Source organism: Leuciscus leuciscus (assembly GCF_965113295.1).
Source record: "Leuciscus leuciscus genome assembly, chromosome: 7".
NCBI lineage: Eukaryota > Metazoa > Chordata > Actinopteri > Cypriniformes > Leuciscidae > Leuciscus > Leuciscus leuciscus.
In genome coordinates, this window is record NC_138731.1 from 36,883,048 (window position 1) to 36,902,893 (window position 19,846).

Sequence of the window (19,846 nt, forward strand, 5' to 3'; positions counted from 1 at the left end):
AGTTCCTTCTGGGTTGGATTTACTATCATTTGACCTTTTCATTTGTTTTTCCTGTAATGGCAGCAAGCTGCAGTGTTACATAAGCCCAAATTAACAAATCTCCCCTCGGAATAGTTCAGCGTGAGCATGCAGCAGAGTTTTCTAAAATCACTTGTGCAGAAATGTTTTGACAGCATGGCTAATTAGACCAAGGCTTATTGGAGCCCTCACTTCCGTCCAGAAGAGGGCGAACTCAGCACTGCCGAGATCTGCTTCCTTTCCTGCTGTGAGTTGGACAGATGCCATGGAAACCAGGTGGGAACTGCTCTGAAATGAACAGAGGGTTGTGGGAGATTAAAAGTCCCTGAGCAATAACATTTCTTTCCACATTTGGGTTGAGATAATGCGCCGTGGATTCTGGATCATTTGCCACATACAATTAAACGTGGGTTCTGAAAAGCCCGAACACCTCACATGAACGCTCTTGAAACTATCGATAAGCGCTTTAACATCTGAATGCGCACCGATAATCAGGTGCATCTCTTCGTAATTCATCCTGTACTACATGCAGAAGCGTTCGTGCTATGAATCACGTTCAGCAGAAGAATGATTGATTTGTTTTCTTGTGCATCTGACTTGCAACGCAGTCCTTAGTGCCAGGTAATGGCAAGTGTATGATAAACAGGAACTGTAACGGTTTCCCCGAGTTGTTATATCTGTCACATGGGAAAAGTTTTCCTGGTCTCCGTGGCTTGACGGCTGCCAGCACATTCCCAGGTTGACAGGAGAGGAAGTGACTGTGAGAAAATGGGAAGGCAGCGTGGCTCCTCGGGGGGACAGAAGACTCCGGGGGGAAACACATAGCTCATCTCAGTCACCAGGCTTCCCCATATCCGCACGAGCTGCAGGGGAGCCGAGTAGAGCTGCGTGCGCTCGGACAGGAGGGAAGCACCTTCAACAAGGGGGAAGAGGGACAGCTGCCAGGTGTGGTCAAACATCTGCATCTTCACACTAACTCTGGAGCAGCTGGGGAAACGCTTGGTTTGAGTGATGAGCTGAAAGTACACACTGCCATGAGGTATCACGTCGAATATTGATGGCGAGGCTGAGGACAGGTGATGACCGATGATGTATTTTATGCTATTGACATCTCACCTGGTCCGTTGCTGTGGTAAACATGCACTTTTCTATGACCTGTCTGCCAAAAAAGCAATCAAACGATGACAATTTTTCATCTCAAGTTGACAGATGTCCTTCAGGTTTTGAACAAGAGACAAAATATTGTGAATCGTAAGATTATTCAAACTTTAATAAAGATTCTAAAGTGTGTTTGTTCATAAATATTAATCAAATTAAAATGGGTTTGTGTTTCATATTTCAATGATTTTAAAATATGGTCCAGTAGATTTATACATGCACTGCTGATATTTTAATGGTTCAACATAAATTAATAAACACTATTAATTCAAGGTTTGGGGTCAGTATGAATAAGAAATGTTTCTTGAGCAGCAGATCAGCATAGTAGAATGATTTCTGAAGGATCATGTGACACTGAAGAATTGAGTAATAATGCTGAAATAAATTCCATTTTAAAATATATTTAAATACAAAACAGTTATTTTAAATTGCAATTATTATTACAATATTACTGTTTTTACTGTGTTTTTAATGGCATAAATGAAGCCTTGGTGAGCATGAGAGACGCATTTCAGAAACATAAAAAAATCTGACCGACTTTTGAATCTGTGGCTTCGGCTTGAAAAACACGGCATAGTGTGATTTGTTTATCATTTAAACCGATCTAGCTGATGCTTCTTGCAATTTTGACCGACCTTCATATAAACCAACTTTCACCATGGATTTACCATGGATACCATGGTATTTAAATCAGCTGAATTTGAATCAACAATCTTCAATACTAAGCTACATGACATAAAACTAAATGTTCAGGTTTGTAAGGTACATAAAACGCAAAATTAAACAAGACCTAATGACAATGCCTTTCCATCAACTAGCCCAAAACTCTGTCACATCGACCATGCTTAATTTTGAGCTCTGCACTGTTCTCTTCTAATTCAGTCAACAATCAGGTTCTCTCAATGATCACAAGCTAAAGTACCATTAATTTTAATGATAAATCTTACATTTTGTAATGTAATAATCGCCTCAATGTCCAAGGGATGTGAGATTCAGTCGCAGTGAACTTCTGCCCTCATCTGAAGAAAGCAATGAAAAGCAATAAAAGACACGAGCCTCGGGCAGATGGGCGCAGATGTGCAGCCACTGACGGCTGGTTGTCAGCGCTCCTGATGGATTTATCCAGCGCATCCACACTGGGCCTTGCCTTCAACACCACTTGTTTTTTCACTTAGCTAAGAAATCGACATCCGTCTCTCCCGACACTCTATTGACCCTTGTGGAATCAACATTTGATTAATTACATCGTAAAGCTTCCGGACGTCGAAGACGGGAATGTGTCCTGTTTTAGCAATGTGTAACTCAAGATCACATTTGGGCTGGAATGAGTCATTCAGCAAGATGTGTCCATAAGTCTAAGTTCATTTACAAGGCACCCTAATGACTGAAGTGGAAAAGGTCTGTGGCAGTAAACCATATGCCCCCAGGAGACCAATGACTGACAGTGATGGAGGATAGATGCTCCTCTGAGGAGACAGCGAGATGTCTGGATCATTTGGAAAAGTGGAAACATGTCCCCTCCTGTGTCATCACAACGCCTGTCAGACAGCTGGATATGCAGGAATCGGAGGTGTCTTGTCATATGGAGAAGCAGTTCTGCTTTGTTTTGCAGTAATGTTCCTATCAAATATTGTTCAGATAAAATATTGCCAATTGAAATCTAGTTATCCGTCTATCTATCTGTCCATCTATCTATCTATCTATCTATCTATCTATCTATCTATCTATCTATCTATCTATCTATCTATCCATCTGTCCATCTATCTATCATCTACCTTTCTGTCTGTCTATCCATCTGTCCATCCATCTAACTATCTATCCATTCATCTATCCATTCATCTATCCATCCATCTGTCCATCTATCTATCTATCTATCTATCTATCTATCTATCTATCTATCTATCTATCTATCTGTCTGTCTGTCTGTATGCCTGCCTGTCATCTACGTATATGTCAATCAAAGCATAGTTAACCTTAACAACCATTCAGAACACACCAGAAACCAACCAGCAGCACCCTAGCAACCACTTAGTAAGCAATAAGCATGAGGCTTACCTTGTTCTCAGAGATTCTTCAGATCCTTTTTGCCAGTCAAATCTGTAAGACACATAACAGACTATGTTAATTTGCATACACAAAACTGTAACACCAATTACATAAAGTTCAGAGATAGGGAATAAGCAAAGGTAACCCCCATTCCAGCACATAAATCTAACGTTTATAAAGTCTCTAAGGACAACATGAAAACTGAGTCGGTCATTATACAGTTGTTGCTGCCAAGTACCACAAGCCTCATAGAGAGAGCATTAAGGTGGACAGTATGCAATTCACCAATGTAAGGCAGCAGCAAGAAGGAATGTTTAGAAGAGTGGATCCACCTACTGTGATCACCATATGGTGACACACTTGATACTAAGACCACAGTAAAATGGGTCATTTATAACTCCATAGATTTTCTGTGAATTTTTTTTAACAAATGGTGCTGGATGAGTAAAAATTTACTTTATCTGAATTTTGGATTTGTTTCCAGTAGGGCTGGGCGGTATGGCGTTATATATCGTTACCGCGGTAAAAAATGTCAAAAGTTACAGATTTTTTTATTCCGTGTATAGCGTGACATGTAAATAAGTGGGCGTGGTTAACTCACATGCAGCGTGCGTGAGACTGAGACACTGAGATTTGTCAAAGAAACATGGAGAAAGCAGATCAAGAGGATCCACAAAGGAAATACGTTTTCTAAAGCGTTGTTGTTAACGTGATATTTTCGGGGAGAAAGGCGCAGCAGACAACTATAGCAGTGCAGCACCCGTAGGCTACAGTTTAGAGGAGTGCACGATCGCAACGGGGAAAGCATGAAGCTTACTTGACAACAACAGTTCATATATCAATATCGTAACAAATAAAAATAACCTTAAATAATGTACAGTTATCTGCATCTTTCCATCTCTTATGTATAGTTACTTTTTAAACACGAAAATCGCATTCAGAATGACACACAAGCGGTTGCCGTGGTAATGAACGACCTCCTTGTTAAAGCTACACTGTGTAGGATTTTCTCCCATCTAGCGGTGAACTACCAACTGAATACTTTCTAGCCCCTCCCATTCCGAGGGCGTTTTAACTCCTACGGTGGCCGTATGATTTCAAATCTGCCGGCAGTTGCGAGTAATCTCCCCCTCACATTCGTCACGGTGCCACTGAGTGTAAAAACGCAAAAGGCAAAGCTTGAATTTCCAGGTATCTCCCTCTTTAGCTAATGTATTTTCAAGATGGAGGTGCAACATGGCTGCCGCCATTCGAGCGACTCGCTCGTATGTATTCTACGCTTACGAGAATACTTGATTAGTTGGTAGAAGTAATTACACATTAATGAGCACATATCATTTTGAAAGAACAAAGTGTTTTTTGCTAAGAATCAACTTTTTTTTTTAAATACACAGTGTAGCTTTAAAAGCGAATGTATAATCTTGTATCTGAGGCAAAATTACTAAATATGCAGCGCGAGTTATATATTTCTAACTCAAAACAATTGGTCACTGAACCAACTGATAAAATCTTCCTTTGATTCGATAAAGTGATTACAACTTGACACTCAAATTAACCGATCTTATTTTACTGATGCAAAAGACGCGCGCGTGCACACGCACACGCGGTGTGTCAGTGTTCACTGGGCTATGGTAAAATAATGACGCAGTTACAAGGTGTGTATAATAACACTAACAACAATAATAGCTGCTGTTCGGTTTTCATACTGCTGCTCTCCTTCTAGTCACTTCTGAACTTGATGAACTTGACACTTCTGAACTTCTCTTGATTAAAGCTCCAGGTGACGGGTTGCCAGATTTCACAAAAAGAGCAAAACAAGCCCCTTAAAAACGCAGTATAATAAACAGACATGGCAAACATGTACCGGGGAACACATTTAAACATAACTAGTATTACTAATATCCTACAAAATTAAAAGGAAGTAACTAATTTATTAATAGAATAGTTCAATATAAAATATTCAGATATTATAAACTGATTGATGAAAGCAATAGCATGAGATTGAAAAATGATTCAGCAACACTTTATTTAAAGTTGAATTGCGCCTACGAGTTGTATTTAATATCAATCAGTTGGGGGAAGTTCATCTAAAAAGTTGATGAGTGTGTTTTGTTTACTATTAGCTATCAAAATAGTTTACCAAAGAAATAATACCAAATCAAATCCAAATCAAACAAGGTGAAGTACTTTTCATTTCTAAAGTATTTGGGTTTATTTATTATACAAAGCCCTTTCTGTCGATTTTTCGAGAATAACTTAATATATAAATAACTATATCGTGAAATATATTGTTACCGTGAAACAGAATTTTGGTCATACCGCCCACCCCTTGTTTCCAGAGCTAGAATTTGACAGAAAAATGTGGACTCATTAATGTGCAGGTGATTTCAACTCTCAAGCAGAATGATAATATCTACCCGGGCCACATGGACATCTGTCTTCTGAGCCACAATGTTTCTTAACCTTCGACCCCTGTTGCAGAGGCACTGGAATGGCATTTGGCACGTTCCCTGCCCATCTCATGCCAGACCCTCCTACAGTACTCTCCTTCTCCCAGTGCCAGCTGCTCGGTCTTCAATTAATAGATGCCATTTAACAGCTAATTATATACTGTTAATGTACAGCAGCACGTTTTGGAGATTTGCACTTTGTTTGAGAGCGAAACGTTTGTCTGTTTGAAAGAATAAAAATGGCGCCTGAATGAACAGTTGAAAGCCGTGGGAAAAGCTGTGCAGTAGCTGTCGAATTAACACGATAATATAGAGGTAACGTTAATAATTATATATATTTAAAAATATATATTATACCCTCTGCCTTGTAAACAAATTCTGTAAATGGGATTTTCCTACCCTTAGAGCAATTCAAGCTTAGTCCGCCTTTAGAACCGTTCCAGAACCGTAGCTGTTACTACAGGCAACGTGTCTAGTGTGCGAATTATTTTAGTTGTTTTTACCAAACGCAACCGTCAACTTTCTTAAAGAAAAAAAAAACGTTTCTTTGATACTTTTGTGATGTACAAATCTATAAAAACGTGATAAAAAATGACTATACTTGAGGTTTGTCGATGTAATGACTGACACCGTGAGCCATCTGTTGCCATACCTACGTCATTGCGTAATAGGCTACTCTTTTGTGTGGTTCTAGTGTTCATAACCGCTAGATGGAGCTAAACAAAAATGAAAACAGAGGAAATGTGTTATGGTTGATTGTTTTCGCCAAAGAATTTTTTTAACCCTTTCATGCGCGAATTATGCGCGAATCCTCCTCAGTCAGGGTTCAGGGTTTTACACATATTGTATACAATATGTGTAAAAAAAACAAAACATTTCAAATCTTGTTTTTCATGCCCTAAGAGCAATAAAAACAGAAAAAAGTTTATGTTTTTATTGCTCTTAGGGCATGAAAAACAAGATTTGAAATGTTTTTGGGTTTTTTTTAGACATTTTTCAAAGAGATTTTCAGATGTCCACTTGAGTGGACAGCATACTTTTATGGTTTAAACTGAAGAGATACTGTATTAAACATAACACAGTAATAACACCGCAATACTGTGTGTATTTAACAAACCAATCAATACAATTATATAAAATCATGTGAAAACTATAAAATATATACAAAAAAATGTAATGCGAAATATTGCTACTTTAGGCAACTGAACTGAAGGAAGGAACTGAAGTAATGGGTGGATATTCTGGAGAAACTTGGCATTTCTGACTGACCATTGACCATCTTACATCGATGGCCAAAGCAATGTATCAATGACATTGATAGCATCAAGTTCCATCTTCTAATTCTGACTTCTTTCTCAGAATTGCGAGATAAAAATTCGCAATTGCGAGTTATAAAGTCAGTACAAAAAGTACCCGGATGACCTACAGTGAAGCAACGCAACTTATGCTGGTAGATCACATGATAACAACATGGCGAATGCAGTAGCCTAGCCATTCATACTACACACATTCACACTACATATAACATGCTTTCGCAAAGTAAATACTTATAAAATAAGTAGGCTATGCGATTTCGGACGCAGCCAGAGAGAGAAAGCAAGGCAGAATTTAAAGACGCTAATCAAAAATGTTATTAAAAACTACAGCACGCTAAAAAGTGCTTGACCACTGTTATAAAATTAATTTAAATTAATGTTAGGATAAATTAAAGTTAGGCTATACCTATAAACTAAAATAAGATTACTTGCATAAACTGTATAATATTGTAATGATTAACAGCACTATAATTATGTCTATTAACTTATGATTTCTACTGCAAAATGTGCATGTAATCATTAAATATTAACTGGGTTATAACTAATGCTCACTTGAATTTTTTCTAGCTAATTTGACGTTACATTAGGGCGCTATGGTTCCCAACACATTTTGCTTTACCAGAAACATTTAGTCTTTTTTCCACTCTCAAAATTGTGTTGGCTTGCCTTTCCGTCTTAAGTTAATGGCTTAATAATAAAGCTGGGCTGTGTAAGGCACCCAGGAGCCTTAAAATAATGCAGTTTTTCTCAATTGCTTTGGCATATTTTTCAAAACAGTATTAACATTCTCTAATCTTGTCACAACTGTTTGCTGGAACATAATGAACTGTATTGCATGTCTGCCCAAAACATTTATCTCATCCATCAAAACCTAGTTATTGTGTCAGTAAATTGACCAATGCCACCAAAAGTGTTTTTGTCATCACATGAGCCACACTCGTCAAACTGTTTAGATGTTTGTTCACCATGGAAATATTTGTTATATACAAATTTCATAATACAATACAAATTTGTTATATACCAATCAACATCAGTTTTGTCTGTATATCACACTGAGCTTTTAAGATACAGATTTCAACAGTAAAAAAAAATTCTGGAAAAGTCAATACTGTAGTACACAAAAAGACAATGAACCTTTTTATTTATACTGTACATGTATTTGTGTAAAAAAATATGTTACATGTAAACTGAAACTTCACAGTTGCTTGTTCATTTGTACACACTCTATTATGTCTTCCCCTAACACCATACATTCTTACGTATCTTCAAATCGCTCTTCCATGACAAGCACCTGTGAATTTTCAGTTTACATGTAGCACATTTCTATAAAAATAAATGTATTGAATAAATAAAAATGCATTTATATAGCACTGATGTAGCTGCTGCTGTTCAGGGTCGTGATGTTCCTCCATGTTCAAAAATGCGGATTGTGCTGGGAAAACGTACTCGGTTACTAACGTAACCTCGGTTCTCTCTAGAGAGGAAACGAGTACTGCGTAATATCTTACGCTAGGGGAAATCTCTTTTCCGCGAGATACTGAAGCCAAAAAATTATCCTTAATTTTGAAATAATGTAAAACGCGTTGCGGCAGCATGCAGACATAGGCGAGACAGCTCGCGCGCCTATTGGCTGCCCTGCGGCAACTGCAGCAGCCTATCGATAAGGCCCTATCGTGACGTCATCACCAATGGGGGCGCTTCGCGCCCCATACGTCACGTCCCGCCGAAACGGGCGTGGCCTGGGGCTATAAATATAGCATCGAAAGGCTAGCTTACCGGTTTTTCATCGCCGGAGCGAACCGGAGCGTGCGCAGGCACGGCAAGATACGCAGTACTCGTTTCCTCTCTAGAGAGAACCGAGGTTACGTTAGTAACCGAGTACGTTCTCTTACGAGAGGTACTCTCGTACTGCGTAATATCTTACGCTAGGGGAAACAGTGTAAAACGCCGTGCATGCTATGATCCAGCACCAAAGTCCCAAGGGCAGGTGCCCGGGCTCATGTAGTACATGATCATAAGTGACTCACAGAGAGCCCAGGAAGAGTGGCTAGAATAGCATCATTCCTGTAATGCAGCATCCTATAAGAACAGTTATAGTGATGGTATTTACTCAGTCAGGGCGACCCCGGCCTGGACTGATGAATATAGTGGGTCTTACACATTGCCCATAGAGCTGCGCGATCTAAACGAGCGTTGCTCGCGCTATTTTGGTATTCTGGGCCGGACGTACTCGGGGCAGACAGTACCGATTTCTAGACTGAAAGCAGCTTAGCTTGCAGAGCGGGAACCTCTAGGTTATAAAACCTTATAAATGTAGACGGGGAGGCCCAGCCTGCCGCCATACAGATATCTTGCAAGGCAATCCCACTAGACCAAGCCCACGACGAGGCCACGCCTCTCGTGGAGTGCGCTCTGACACCCAATGGGCACTGCAAGCCCTTAGAGGTGTAAGCCAGCGCTATAGCATCGACTATCCATCTGGATAGGCTCTGTTTCGAAACGGCGAGTCCCTTAGAACGTCCGTAGAGTGAAACAAAGAGCTGCTCCGTCTGTCTGAAAACAGACGTGCGGGACACATAAGCCCTTAGCGCCCTGACTGGGCAAAGGAAGCTGGCGTCCTTCTCCTCGTTAGAGACCGGCAGGGCAGACAGGGAAATTACCTGGGCCCTGAACGGTGTATTGAGGGATTTAGGGACGTACCCGTGCCTTGGTTTGAGTATGACTTTCGAGTCATTTGGCCCAAACTCCATACACGTCGCGCTCACTGAGAGCGCTTGTAAGTCCCCTATGCGCTTCACTGAAGCGAGAGCCAGAAGAAACACCGTTTTGAAAGACAAGTGTTTGATATCTACTGACTGGATAGGCTCAAATGGGGCACCCTTCATGGCCTCCAAGACCGTAGAAAGGTCCCATATGGGGACTGAGGGAGGTCTGGGAGGATTTAACCTCTTAGCTCCTCTAAGGAACCGAATGACCAGATCGTTCCTTCCTAGTGACTGACCAAGCGTTGGTTTGGAAAACGCTGCTATAGCCGCCACATAGACTTTGAGCGTGGATGGGGCTCTGCCTTCATCCAGTAGCTCTTGTAGGAAGGAGAGAACCTCCGTCACTCCACAGTCCAGGGGTGAAAAGCCGCGTGCTGTGCACCAGCTGGAGAACACTGACCATTTTGAGGAATAGAGCCGTCTCGTAGAGGGAGCTCTAGCCTGCATGATCGTGTTTAACACTCCCTCTGGGATATCAGAGGGTACCCGTTGATGGCCCACGCATGTAGGGACCAAAGCTCCGGGCGAGGATGCCAGATCGAGCCCCTGGCTTGAGAGAGGAGGTCCCTCCTCACTGGTATTGGCCATGGGGCAGTGCTCGTCAGCTGCATAAGAACTGGGAACCAAGCCTGGTTCTTCCAGAACGGAGCAACCAGTAACACTGAGCATCTGCTTTCCCTGATCCGCTCTAATACCTGAGGTAGGAGCGTGATGGGGGGAAAGGCATAGAGCGGGCAGCGGGGCCAGACGTGGGCCAGCGCATCCCTGCTCTTTGAGAAAAATTCCGGGCAGTGAGCGTTTTCTTGAGACGCAAACAGGTCTATCTTTGCTCTGCCGAATGTCTGCCACAGCAGTTGGACTGTCTGCGGATGCAGTGACCATTCTCCTGCTGGAACATTGTTCCTGGACAGTCTGTCTGGTCCCACATTCAGGTGGCCAGGCACATGCGCTGCTCTGAGCGAGCGCAAATTGTGCTGAGCCCATACCAGGAGGCGTTTCGCTAACCTGTATAGGTTTCGGGATGTGATGCCTCCCTGGCGATTTATGTAGGCTACCACTGACATGTTGTCCGAGCGGACCAAGACGTGGTGTCCTGCTATTTGGGGACGAAAGCGCCTCAGCGCGTTGTCGACTGCCATCATTTCCAGGCAGTTTATGTGCAGAAGCTTTTCCCGTTCTGACCACTGGCCGAAAAACGGTCTGCCCTCGAGCAGTGCTCCCCATCCCGAGGTGGAGGCGTCCGTGGACACCACCTTCACACTCGAGGAAGTCCCCAGGCTTACACCTGACTGGTACCAGTCGGTCGCTCTCCAGGGTATCAGTGCTGAGACGCATTCCTGATCGACCTTGAGACGAAAGAGACCTGAAGTCCATGCTCGACGCGGTACTTGCGCTTGTAGCCAGAACTGCAGTGGGCGCATGCGAAGCAGACCCAGCTGGAGAACTGTGGATGCTGCTGCCATGAGACCGAGCATCCTTTGAAACTTCTTTAGCGGGACTATAGTGCCGCGGCGGAAGGTTTCTGTCATGCGCTGAATAGTCAATCTGCGCTGTAGCGATATTTGAGCTGTCATTGACAGCGAGTCCAGTTCTGTGCCCAGGAAAGATATTCTCTGACTGGGAGACAGTGAACTTTTCGCCCAGTTGACTTTGAGACCCAGATTCTCGAGATGTTCGAGTAAAATGGTTCTGTGTTCTATGAGCTCCGTATGTGACTGAGCTAGAACCAGCCAATCGTCCAAGTAGTTCAAAACTCGCATTCCCCGAAGTTTCAGGGGAGCGAGGGCTGCGTCCATGCACTTCGTGAATGTACGGGGTGCTAGGGACAGGCCAAACGGTAGGACTGTGTATTGATAAGCCTGGCCCTCGAAGGCGAATCTCAAAAATCGTGACGCTATTTGTATTTGGAAATACGCGTCTTTCAGATCTATTGACACAAACCAGTCCCCGTGGCGAATTTGCGCGAGGATTTTCTTGGTTGTGAGCATTCTGAACCTGCGTTTTGAAAGCGCTACGTTCAGTTGTCTTAGATCTAGAATGGGTCTGAGACCCCCGTCTTTTTTCGGAACCAGAAAATATCTGCTGTATAGCCCCCCTTCGCTCTGAGCTTGAGATAAAGGCTCTATTGCCCCTTTGCTCAACAGTTTCGCAATTTCGGTACGAAGTACACTTGCTACTTCCTTTTCTACCGTGGTTTCGACTCGCACCGCACAACGGCGGGGACGTCGAGCGAACTGTAGCGAATAGCCTCTTTTTATAATGTTCAGCACCCATTCTGATACACCGGGAAGCTTTGCCCACGCATGTGCGTGCATAGCTAAGGGTTGAATGAGATTGGAGCTCTGGTCGTGACATAGTGGCGACCGGGGAGCTTCGGTATGCTGTATTATAGACACCGCATTTGCAGCGCTCGAGGCGGGGAGTGTTTTGATCACAGCGGGCGGTTCGCCCGCGCTCGGCTCTCTCACGGCAGGTAGCTGAGAGACGGCGAGCGTGGGGGAAACCGAGGGATTCGTCATGTCTGTGAGTGAATGTGGGCGCAGGACAGCGGGCACATTTGCACTGAAAACACCATCGACCTGAGTCGGTTGTATGTGTGTTGGTTTCGTTTTTACAGAAACCAAGAGACATGCAGCGTGTAGTGTTTGTGGGCACTGGGACGTGGGCACGTTCACTACATTCTGTGCGCAATCGACATGAGTCGATTTTATGTGCTCGAGCCCTGTGGGGCGGGCTGTGTCTGTGTGTAGGAATGGGCACTGGGCAGTGGGCATTTTTACTACACTCATAACACCGTCGGCCGTGGCCGGAATACCAGAAAATACGCTCTTTACAGGATTTATCTGGGTCGCCGTGAAAACGGCGTTTGTGTACAGGCAAGCGGGTAATGCAACCGACTTGTTTACTGCAGAGTACACTGGAACAGTCGCATGTAATGGAACTGGACGAGCGGGAAGTTTTGGTGGAAACCCGGCCGCAGCGGGGCTTGAACACCGTCGTTTTCCTAAGCTGGCTAGGAAGACTTTGAGGCCTCGGGCTTCATCTCAACCTTCGGCCGAGTCCCACGCTGTGGGGGGCGGCGGCCGGCAGAGCGAGAGCGTGGTCTCTGGTCCCGGGCCTGTCGACGCTGTGAAGCGGCGGCGGGGGGCGGTGGCTGCGAGCTGCGAGCAGACGGCTGTTTAGAGCGGCCTGATGCGGAGCTAGAGCGCTTTGGCAAAAAGTGCTTCATGGCCTGCGACGTCTTTTGTACCTCAGCGAATCTGTCCGCGAAATCTTTGACGGACGATCCAAAGAGGCCAGTAGCAGAAACGGGGGCGTCGAGGAACACAGAGCGCTCCGAGTCCGGCATTTCTGAAAGCGTCAGCCAGAGGTGTCTCTCAGCAACGGTGAGAGAGGCCATGTTCCGCCCTATGGCCTGTGCAGCGGATTTCGTAGCGCGGAGTGCGAGGTCCGTAGCGCTCCTTAAATCCGCCACGTTGATTGCTTCCGTGCCTTCCTCGTCCAGCTTTCGGAGAAGGTTAGCTTGGAAGATCTGGAGAGTGGCCATAGTGTGTAGCGCTGATGCAGCCTGCCCAGCGGCGGTGTAAGCGCGACTGTGCAGGGTGGAAGTAGCGCGGCAGGCTTTTGAAGGTAGCGCCGTCTTAGTCCGCCGTCCAGCAGAGGGCGGGCAAAGATGGGCTGCTACCGCCTCCTCCACTAGAGGGAGAGCGAGGTATCCTCTGTCTTTGGCACCGTCCACCACGGAGAATGCCGCCGAAGCAGAGGAACGTAGCCTGGCTGAAAAAGGGGCGCTCCAAGACTTTGCCAGTTCTTCATGAAGCTCAGGAAGAAACGGGGCGGGTCTTGAGGGCGTGGAAACGCGGTCCCCTTGCAGAAAACAGCCGTCCAGACGGTTGCGTGTAGGCTCGGCGGGCGCGGACCACTCGAGGCCGAGGCTCTCTGTGGCCTGTGTGAGCAGACGCATCAGCTCAGCTTCAATGCTGGCCCGTTTTCCTGACGACTCGCGGGCAGAAGAAGGGACGAGGTCCACAGAGCTCGCCCAATCCTCGCTGTCCGAAGCCAGGATAGAGCAGTTGTCCTCCTCGAAAACTGCCGCTTCTTCCTTGTCATCTCCGGCGGAAGCGGCGGCCACTGTCCGGGAGTGAGAGACTCGAGAGAAGCAGACGGCGAAGCTGGCAGGCGCACCGGCGAGCTTTTCTCGGTGGGAGGCTCAGGGATCCGCTGAGCACGGCGCTTTTTACGGCGCGGCGTCGAAGCGGGGGGTGCAGGCTCGTGGAAAGTTGCCATGCGAGTCCTCAGAGTCGCCATAGGCATAAGCTCGCAGTGAGGGCATCCGCCGTCAGCGAGCGCTAGAGCCGCATGTCCTTCACCCAGGCAGGAAACGCAGATGACATGGCGGTCCCCGTCGCTGAGTGGGGCTCGGCACGAGCCACAGGATGGACGAGACATCTTGAAAAAGACGCTCTGCTCTTTTAGAAAGGGAGTGTGAGTCGCGGCGGCGAACACACACAATGCAATGAAAGGATATAACGCCGGATAGCGTAGCAGGAACGGTGGTTGAAGGCGGCGCGGCCAGCGACTCCAGGTACCGAACTCGTCCCGCTGAAATGCTGTTTCCACGGCGCGGCTTCTTCTCTCTGGATCCAGCGATGCGTGAGCTCCGCTGAAGAGATGAAAAATCGGTAAGCTAGCCTTTCGATGCTATATTTATAGCCCCAGGCCACGCCCGTTTCGGCGGGACGTGACGTATGGGGCGCGAAGCGCCCCCATTGGTGATGACGTCACGATAGGGCCTTATCGATAGGCTGCTGCAGTTGCCGCAGGGCAGCCAATAGGCGCGCGAGCTGTCTCGCCTATGTCTGCATGCTGCCGCAACGCGTTTTACATTATTTCAAAATTAAGGATAATTTTTTGGCTTCAGTATCTCGCGGAAAAGAGATTTCCCCTAGCGTAAGATATTACGCAGTACGAGAGTACCTCTCGTAAGAGAACTTCCATATTTTATTGGTTTATTAGTAATATTGTGATTCCTATTTCATTACAATGGCAGGTCATTTGCCAACTCAGCAGACATTACAAACATTCCATGTCAGATATTTATGGACTATACATGCATGTAACAGATTTTGATAAGTGAATGTTATATTTTGCATGTGATGGCTCACACAATGAAAGAATGTTTAGAAGATGTCAAGAATTTCACACTTTCACTGAGAATCAACTCATCGGTTTTGATCAACAATGTGCATGTGCATTTAGCTATTGTGTAAATTGTAGACAATTGCACTTAATCTTTTGCACACGTGTGCCACGTATACAAATACAAATCTGATGTGAACAAGAAAGTAGTTGTTCAGAGATCTGAACTTATTGTTTTGAGAGAAAAAAAACCGCCAAAGCTATCTTTCCCTAATATTTGACAAAAGGCACAATTGCCCTGCACGTACACTTATAAAAAGACTAGACTAAAATAATAAAATCAATTTTTGTTTTGTGTATACCAGCTGGCATGCTATACTAGGCTAGCACTAATGAGCTCACGTGTGCTGAACCTGAGCGCAGAGCCCACGTGGCAGTGAATCTGATCATGCAACGGCACTGCAACTCGATAGCACGTCTTATGATAATATTGTATTTAACATAGGGAAAGGTCAAACCACAGCACACGTTTTAGTTTTCACGGCCCTGTGCTGCGACTTCAGCACTCGCTCTTGTATAGCTGCAGGGTGCAAATTCTAAAAGCAAGGGTAGCACTCAGTAGCCTCATTTCTCACTGACCCTTGTTTCAGACTTCCATTAAAGTTGAGAGTATGTGTGCCTGCTCTCTCGAAAGCTGTGCCGTATATGCTTTGGATATGAATATCAGCCTGATTAGTCAGGATGATCATCTCAAGAACACGTGACCCCTCAGTTATAAAGGTCAAACTAAATTCATTTTACCAGCTGTCATCCGTTTTAGGCCAAAAATCAGTTTCTTTCAGAATACTGCAAATGCAACAGGTTTGCATATTCCGTGATGAACTGTGGTGTGAAAAACCGAGCCTGTCGGATCTCGTGGGTTATTCCGATGGTGTTCATTGCCTGAGGCTCCCCTGCTTGTGCCCCTCTCTGGCTTTACGTACAGTAACTGTGCACATTTTTTCACATCCAAAATGAAACGACACATGCTACGTGCATCTCCTCCTGGCTATTTTTAGTTCAGTGATGAGGATTGAGAAAGGCCAGAGAAAGGAACCCAGCACCACACCCAGCTGTTTTAATTTAGCAAACGGAAACATGGCGTAGTGCATGACTGACCAAAATTTGCTGGGACAATGTAGACCACAAATAATAACGTCATGCTCATAATCTTGTGCTGAGTCAATAAGTGTTGATGCGTTCCAAAGAGGTCTGTAATACCTAGATTTTGTTTTTATCGCTATAAATTTGCAGGAAATCTTAAATATGTCTTATTAATTTTACATCATAATCTTTTTTATGTATATATACAAATCTGTTTCTAATCCTGGGTTTAAATAAAAAATTAAGGCTTGGTTTCACAGACAGGGTTCGGGACTAGGCCTTAGTTAAATTAGGACATTTAAAGCTGCAGTCCGTAACTTTTGGCGCTCTAGCGATTAATAAACAGAACTGCATGCGTTTTGCGGAAGAACATTATATACGGAGCTACTCTCTCTGTTCATGTCTATGACGAGTCACGCCGGTACTGGGCTACTCCGCAGTGGTACGACCCGTTCCAGTCTAAAATAGTCAGAATATAAACACTTATTATAGGTGTACCGTAGTGATTCAGGATAAGATAAAAACAAAGTTTGGAAAATGGATTCATGATGTCCTCGCTCATTATATACATTTTGTAAATATTTAAAGGAACACTCCACCGTTTTTTCATATTAAACTATGTTATTCCTTTAACTAAGACGAGTTGATACATACCTCTCTCGTCTCAGTGCGTGCACTCAATCGCTCTGGCGCGCGGCGACACTTTGATAGCACTTAGCTTAGCCCAGTTCATTCATTAGGGACCAAACAGAGATGAAGTTAGAAGCGACCAAAAACCTCCACGTTTTCCCTTAAATACAGTTACACGAGTAGTTACACGACCAAGTATGGTGACACAAAATAAAACGTGGCGCTTTTCTAAGCGGGTAAAAAGGATAACTATAATGTATGGCGGAATAGCACTTGGGAGCACTTCGACTCGGCGCAGTAAAAAGTCACGCCTGAAAATTCCTCTCCCTCTCACTTCTGTCATTAGAACCAAAGTGACTTTTTACTGCGCCGAGTTGAAGTGCTCCCAAGTGCTATTCCGCCATACATTATAGTTATCCTTTTTACCCGCTTAGAAAAGCGCCACGTTTTATTTTGTATGTATCAACTCGTCTTAGTTAAAGGAATAACATAGTTTAATATGAAAAAACGGTGGAGTGTTCCTTTAAATATTTACAAAATGTATATAATGAGCGAGGACATCATGAATCCATTTTCCAAACCTTGTTTTTATCTTATCCTGAATCACTACGGTACACCTATAATAAGTGTTTATATTCAGACTATTTTAGACTGGAACGGGTCGTACCACTGCGGAGTAGCCCAGTACCGGCGTGACTCGTCATAGACATGAACAGAGAGATTAGCTCCGTATATAATGTTCTTCCGCAAAACGCATGCAGTTCTGTTTATTAATCGCTAGAGCGCCAAAAGTTACGGACTGCAGCTTTATGAAGCCTAGCTTTTATAAGCATGCCTTAGAGAGAAAAAAAAACATTATTGATGTGAATCTTGAGACAAAACAATGGCACTGACCCTATTTTAAGATATGCCAATTTAAGTTGCTTTCAGTTAAAACAGCTCAAACATGCATTTTAGTCTGGGACTAAACCTTGTCTGTCAAACCGGGAATAAATCCCAGATGTTCAAGGCCTAGCTTAACCCTGAGACACCGCAGATACCCGTTTCAAAAGCTTTTAAGAGCTTAAATGACAATAAAGACTAACATGTTTTCACAGCAGTGATATTTAACACAGAGCACATGTTTCTTGAGTGCCTAAGTTAAGGAGTGCAAGGTAATTGCTTTACAGCAGCTGATTGGCAAAATTATGGCCGAATTAGGACATGTGTCAGAGTAATTTAGCTGTGCATTAGAGGCCGAACTCAATAGCGCCGTTAATTACGTCTAACATTTACTCTCACCTAAAACCAACCACTTGCCACCACAATTAAAGCCGTCTCGAGAATCACTTTAAAAACAATACTGTGACACTGTGGACTGTAAGGGGGACTGCAAGCAACAGGTTGGACATTCTGAATGAATATGTTGGCTATGGCTTTATGAGCGATTAACCGCTGCAACCTCATCACTGTGTCGGTGAGTTGAGCTCGAGAATCAGATCAGTCTGATTAGTGAGTGAATCATTTAGACTGAATCAAAAGGATTAAGCAATTCATTAAAAAGATTGACTCAAAGATTAATGAATGAATCAGAATCAAAATTTTCAGTGATGAATGACTTCGTAACAATGAAAACTATCGTATGACTTGATGAGACAATATGAATGGTACATGGACCACTTTATTCTTCATATTGCCTTTTCATATCTCTTTTTGAAGCTTAATAGCTCGGTTTCCTCCTAAAAATGTCTTTAGCTTTTTTTTTCCCACAAGAAACAATTGGAAAATCAACTACACGTTCAAAAGTTTGGTGTTTTATTTAAAGATTTTTTCAAAGAATGGTTCTTCAGAAATCATTCTAATATGCTGATTTGCTGCATAAGAAACATTTCTTATTATTATCAATCTTGAAAACAGTTGTGCTGCTTAATATATTTGTGGAAACTATGATACATTTTTTTCAGGATTCTTTGGTGAATAGAAAGTTCAATAGAAAGTTGAAATAGAAATCTTATGATACATTTTTTTTCAGGATTCTTTGGTGAATAGAAAGTTCAATAGAAAGTTGAAATAGAAATCTTTTGTAACATTATATAAGTCTTCACTGTCACTTTTGATCAAACGTAATTTCTTTAAAACACAAATTTACTGACTCTATAAACGTTTGAGCAGTGGTGTAAATAATGAACATACTGTTATTCTTTCCATATTTTTTTATAACTATGATATCATTTTAACAACCAATGTACCATATGTTTTCATATGCATACCTCCAAACATGTTAATATCTCTGAAAAACCCAGTGTTTCCTCTTTAAGACTTCAAATTGTGTCCTCTATAGAGGACAAAAATGAATTGCTGGGTCCCCAGAGGTTAAAATGCAGTTCGTGGAACTGATCAAACACTGGAAAACCACAAACCATATGTCTACAGGGGAGCAACTGTTAAAACTTCACAGCATCTGAGCCTTATTTTCAGCTGGTAATTGGAGGTCCCTGACTGCGACTGCACACTTTTCGGCAACCCCCAGAGCCCATCTCTTTAGGCTTTATGGGCCCCTAGTGCCTGCTTTCATGATCAGCATTCAAGGTGCTGATTTTTGGGGAAGAGTGAATTTACAACCACACTGCATTCAATTTTGTGGTTCACTGGCATCTGCTGTGGGGTCAGTAGTTCTGGCTTGTTTTCTTTTCTAATCAGAAGTCAACAAGGCAAACTTTTAAAGTTGGGTGCTTGACCTTTCCTTCATTACCAGTAATGCCAAAACAATTTTCCCATAATAAATTAAGACAGAAAAGCAAAATACATTCATTAACATCACAAAAAAAAAGTCATATTCATATTCAAACAAAAATTTGTAGCTTTGCCCTCATAAAATCGTTCATAAAAAGTTACATCATTCATAAACCAAGGATGTCAAAATCTGGACTGAAGCAGCTATATAATGCATTATAATTACTGTGGCCAGCTATTTTATTAGAATGGTATTAGAATCGACCAATGTTGGGGAGAATTACTTTTAAAAGTAATGCATTACAATATTATGTTACTCCCTAAAAAGTAACTAATTGCATTACTAATTGTAACTTTTTATGGAAAGTAATGTTGCGTTACTTTTTCTCACCTGGGCTGCTGGGCTTGCTTGTTTGTTTTTTAATAAAAAAAAAAGTTTACCAATAAATTTTTCCCCCAAAAATGTTGG